Source organism: Aquila chrysaetos, chromosome W, assembly GCF_900496995.4.
Source record: "Aquila chrysaetos chrysaetos chromosome W, bAquChr1.4, whole genome shotgun sequence".
Classification (NCBI taxonomy): Eukaryota; Metazoa; Chordata; class Aves; order Accipitriformes; family Accipitridae; genus Aquila; species Aquila chrysaetos.
Window position 1 is genome coordinate 2,219,411 of NC_054457.1, and position 5,978 is coordinate 2,225,388.

The 5,978-nt window shown below is 45.5% G+C and overlaps 1 long non-coding RNA gene across 1 annotated transcript; it reads left to right on the plus strand.

The window, feature by feature from the left end:
* Positions 1 to 3,694: 3,694 nt before the first annotated feature.
* LOC121232806 lies at positions 3,695 to 5,739 on the plus strand. Its single transcript, XR_005931696.1, has 3 exons — positions 3,695 to 3,900; positions 4,668 to 5,167; positions 5,706 to 5,739. It is a non-coding gene; the product is annotated as an uncharacterized LOC121232806 (long non-coding RNA).
* Positions 5,740 to 5,978: the final 239 nt, after the last annotated feature.

The window sequence follows — 5,978 nt, forward strand, 5'->3', positions numbered from 1 at the left end:
CGCTAGGTGGAACTATCCCCTGTGCGTCCAGCGCTGCAATAAAGAATGCCTGCTTTCTAAAACTCCAAAATGAGTCTTAGAGAGTTTCTTTGACCGGCTTTTCAGTATCACACTATTACAACCACAAGTGATTCACAGACAACCACAAGCACACACATGTTTACAAACTTAAAGCATAAACAATATTCACTTATCCCTCCAGGTAAGGGCTTTCAATCCCAGGGAAGCTACCTTGCCCGGCGTCCTGATCAAGGGGGGGAAGGGTCTCCTTCACAAGCCAGCTGTATAGTTGGAGAAGTGACTCCCCCATTTCCAACCTGAATCTTAGAGTTTTTATCCCCTGACTTGTGGAAGGGTGTGTATGACTATGCCTGAGTGTATTATGTATATCTGAGTGGAGTTTCCCCTTATCTTTCTTTCTTTTGCTGGTCTGTGATTGTTTGAGTACACAAGGTTGTCCTTTGAAACTGAAGCTGAAACCCTCCAGCTTTTCTTTACCTTGCTTCCTCAGGCAACTGAACAGTGGTTGGATTGAGACTCAGGGCATACTATTTGTTAAGGGATTTCAAGGCTCAGTTCAGGTTTTGGTTCTTTGAATGGCGCAGCCACTGCCCTGTTTAGTTTAGGGTTTATCAGACAGCCCAGGGCTAAGCTGTCTACACAGCTCCCCGTGAGTCGTGAGTCATCTCTGCAGAGAGACAGGGCCTCAAGGCAATCCAAGGCTGGGTTGCTTTTGTAACCCCCCATGAGTCGCCTGTGTGCACTAGACATGGTGAAACTTGTTTGTGAACTATGAGCCGGACAATCCATACAGCTACTAATTGGAAGGCTCCTGTGCTTCCCACGGGGCTTGCTTGCCTTACTGTATATTAGTCTAGTGCTCGTTAGTGGCTGCTTTTTGCTTTCGCTGTTTGCTGTACTGCTTATCACCTTACTCTGCTGTGCCTGGGAACATTTTGATAACAGCAATGGCGATGCGCCCAGGCTGGCACATGGCCAGGGCATTGCTGCTGTACTGGACAGACTGGAACTCCAGTGTTAACTCAAGTCGAAATGACTGTCCACATGGGAGCAGGACACCCCGAAGCGTCTGTGGCCACGGATATGTCCATGCTACAGCAGGTACGCTCCTGAATGGACTGTGGCCGTGGGTAAGGGCACACTGGAGCAGGTACTCCCCTGAAGGGATTGTGGCTCATGGATAAAGCCACACTAGAGCAGGTACACCTTGAACCAACTGTGGCTGTGGATAAGCCCACGCCAGAGCAGGGGCAAGGAGAGGAGTTAATTGCAACGTTAAACCCTATGGCCTGGCCCAAAGGGACCAGGGGTGGCGATTGTAATGGATATACCTTTACATTGTTGTAACCCATGATTTGAGTTGCATGTTATAGGAAGTACTACAGCAGAAACCACCCGGACCAATGGAGGATGAGACTCACAAGAAGCAGTGGAAGTGCAGCAGTGACCTGGCCTCAGCTGGCTTTGGTGCCCAATAACTCCATGCAACACACCACCTCTCCTGTCCTGAGTGACCACCATAAGAGATGGACCCCAAAGTCATGGACTAAACAAACCCAATGGACATTTTATGAACATTATATTTTATGGACATTTTACAGAGGTGGAACACAGACTAAGGGAATGATATCTGCGTATATATCAAAGGACGGGAAGGGGGTTGGTGGTTAATGAGGATCTATTGGATAGCATGGCACCTGAGCATGACATAAACGGTATGGAATAAGGGGTGGAGAATATACTGGGTTTGGCTGGGATAGAGTTAAATTTCTTCATAATAGTTTGTATGGGGCTATGTTTTGGCCTTGTGATGAAAACAGTGTTGATAACACAGGGATGTTTTAGTTATTGCCGAGCAGTGCTTACACAGAGTCAAGGCCTTTTCTGCTCCTCAGACTGCCCCACCAGCAAGTAGGCTGGGGGTACACAAGAAGTTGGGAGGGGACAGAGCTGGGACAGCTGACCTCAACTGACCAAAGGGATATTCCATACCATATGACGTCGTGCTCAGCAATAAAAGCTGCAGGGAAGAAAGATGAAGGGGGGACATTTGGGGTTATGGCATTTGCCTTCCCAAGTAACCGTTAAGTGTGATGGAGCCCTGCTTTCCTGTAAATGGGTAAACACCTGCCCACAGATGGGAAGTAATAAATGAATTCCTTGTTTTGCTTTGCTTGGGTGCCTGGCTTTTGCTTTACCTGTTAAACTGTCTTTATCTCAACCCACGAGTTTTCTCACTTTTACCCTTCCGATTGTCTTCCCCATCCCGCTGGGTGGGGGGGGGTGAGTGAGCAGCTGTGTGGTGCTTAGATGCCTACCGGGGTTCAACCACGACACAAGTCTCTGTCTCTCAAGCCGCTCTGTGACTAGTCTCTCTCTCTTTCTCCTGCCACCTCTCAAGTTCCTCTATCTCCCTCTTTAGTCTCTCTCCCTCAAAAATTTAAAATTTTGCATATTAGCATTAAGCTGAGCTCCCTCTTGGTACAATACTTCACCACCAAGTACCAAACAAGCTACTTTTAAGCTAGGATCTCCAAATGTTTGGAGTTTAAGATATATTTTTTAAAAATTCAGATTTGACAATGTTTATCTTAGGCATAATATCTAATTGGGTATCACTAATTTGTTTAAAATTGTGTCTTTTCATTAAAATACATAGACTGGAACAAGGTTTAATCTGCACACAAGTGCACAAACATGGAACTGAAATAGACAGTTGAGATAATTCAATATAATCTACAGGAATGCCTATGTTGATGTACGGCACCTCTTTTTGGCAGTAGTGTAAGGGTATGTTGAAGGAGAGTGTCTGCTCCTTTAAGGGTATCTGGCCAAAGGAGCCATAAACAAGAACATTCAGACACAAACCTGAGGGACACGTGATAAGGGAGGTAGTGATAAGAATAAACCTGGTCAGTCACACTAATTGGTAAGGATATGTGGAGTGTGAGAATGTTTATTTTTTCAGTTGGGGTGATAAGGGGAGGGAGGGAGGCAATTAGCATTAACAAAGACAATAACCAGAAACAAACCTGATCAGTCACACTAATTGATGGGCTATCAAGAAACTTCAGGCAAACCTGGGACTTTGTAACTGATAAGGATGCAAACCTGAGGGTCCAGGATTTTGGAGTGGGGTCAGTGGAACTATGCCAGCTGATGAGGGAATGTGCAGGGGGAAGGAGAAGCAGGGAGGAACAAAAGGGGAGTTAGACAGAAAAGGGTATAAAAGGGGCCAGTGACATGTAAAACAGGGCTCATCAGTACACTTGTCTGGCTGAGCCTTGTGTGTGATCACTGCAGTCTTTCCTACCTGTCCTGGGTTTGGCTGGGATAGAGTTAATTTTCATGAGAAGCTGGGAGGGGGCACATCCAGGACACCTGACCCAAACTAGCCAAGGGGATATTCGATACCATATGATGTCATGCTCAGTATATAACTGGGAGAGCTGACCAGGGGAGGAGGGATTGAGGCTCAGGAACTGGCTGGGTATTGGGTGGTGAGCAATTGCATTGTGCATCACTTGCTTTGTATACTTTTTTTAATTAGTATTATTGTTGTTATTATTTCTTTTCTCCTTGTGTTGTCCTATTAAACTGTCCTTATCTCAATCCACAAGTTTTTACCTTTTTCTTCTGATTCTCCTCCCCATCCCACTGGGGGGGGGGGTGGCGGCGAGCGAGTGAGCGGCTGCATGGTGCTTAGTTGCCGGCTGAGCCTAAACCATGACAGTCCTTTTTGGCACCCAGCGTGGGGCTCAAAGGGTTGGTATAACCACAGGTCTGACCAGAGCGTGTTAAAACAAATTTGTTATACGTGTTTCTCATATTAGTTAAATAGTTGTTGGTCACAATGTTGATTCATTTGGTCACATGGTGGTGTTGTAAGAGTTGGTCAGAAAATCAGCATTGTCTCAACATTGTCATCAGGAACATGAACAGTACATTACCTGACAACGGCCTGTTTGGAGCGCAGCGGCCAATCCCAAGGACAGAATGTGCGGTACAAGGCTCCTGGAAGGTACCTGGCTAGAGCCGTTAGAGATAACCGCATAGCTACTGTCAAAAAGGATGGATTGCAACCGTTGCCGTAACATCGATGAAGAAATCATGAACTTTAGATGAACTTTGCTTCATTATAATACCAAAACACACCTCCTGGTCGAAGGCTACCCGCCTCCAAGACTTACCACGCCTCGGACACTGACCCTGCGCCTGCGTGATAGCCTCGCTCGAGAAGGGTGGAGATATGATAATTGTATTCTGAGAAGGGTGGAGACTCCTGAGGCAGAGGTGGAGCAAGGTGTGTTACTAAACATAAAAAATGACTTCTGAACAATGGGAATTTGAAGCTCCCCCACCAAGGACCACGACGATCGACGACGCAGCATTAGCTGGACCCGGGACCGTTAGGACATCTTGAGATCAGCGGTGGTAGCTATAACCTCTCTTTCTCCTCTCTCTAAACTTAACTTTACTTTTCTCCTTTCTTTCACCCATCTCTATCGCGTGCCTCTTCACAGGCAATACAATAAAGTTTTACTGTGTGATTACTGCTATCCCCTTTGGTGTTGGTCACCTTAATTTTGCACTTTCGAGATCATAGCAAACGAACCATCACGAGTCCACCGAGTGGACCGTGACAGGTGTTGCATAAATTCTTATATGCACTATGTATTCCCTGCGGTGATGTTTATCACCTCTGGGAGAGGGATCAGGACTATCATTTTGCTATACTGGGTGAAACAAAAATTAATGGATACTTCTCCTTCAAGTCCAAATCTCCCCGTAGGGGAAACGGAGTTTTCAGAGAGTTCCCTGAAATAAAACTCAATAGCAACGAGGTTACTGTTAAGCAGGCAACCTTTATTACGGCACTGGGCAGCATTGGGGATGAGGCCACCACGAGTGCTCCAACGATTTAACAAACTCTTAGAGATTTTATACATTGTGGTTATACAGATGCATAGAATTTCCAGGAAATCATTTACATAAACATAAGATTTCCGAGAATTCATTAAAATATGCTAATGTTCGTGTTGCATGCGCAGTAAATTACTCTGGTGGTCGTCGAGTGTCATCTGGTGGTCTCTGATAGTCTTCATCACTTGTCTGCTAGTTGACCTTTTCCTTTTGATTCTGCGCAGTGACACACTTACATGTTTTGGAACAGCTTATCCTAAAGAATGCTCGTTAGCTATTCTGCTATCTATTCTTCCTTGATTTACATTCTTCTGACTAACAAGCTAAGCTATCTGAGAAAGGGCTTAAGGTCATTACCTTCTCATGGAACAAAAGGAAACATACGTTTGGGCTGAGTGGTTAAGGTATTTACAACATCCCCTTGTCCTTGGGGTTTCAATCCTTTCATGGGTAATGTCGACTTATGATATGATTACATCACTGGTCATGGAGTTAAGCTGGTATTTGTATGCGGCATTGTTGTCATGCCCGTACCTCAGGCGCCCTCTCCCGGAATTTATTAGTAATCTCACCCAATCTATGAGGAAGACCGGGGGGATACTTCCTCCTGCTCTTTCACCTCCCCTTTCTCTTTCAGGCTAATTACAACAGCTTTTGAGAATTTTGAATATACTTGGGATGTTCAAGGCAGCATGCTCTTATTTCTATGTCTCCTGAATGTGTTTCAGGTCTTGTTTAGGGCTACAAAAAAAATTTTTAAGAATACCACCCAGAGATCTGCCCGAAGTCTGGATATTCATGGGTGGCACAGCATGTGGGAGGATATGGGCAGGTATCTAGAGAACTTCTCACCTCCAATGGTTTGGAGCTTCACTCCCGAACAACTACAGAACCCTCATGAAGTGGTAGAATATTTGAAAGGAAAATGCTGTGGCTATTCCAGAGAGGCACAACTTACTGCGCTGTGCTGGGCCCTGGCCAGTATCTACTAAACACTGTTTGATATTAGGCAGCACCCTCAGGGGGAAAGGGAG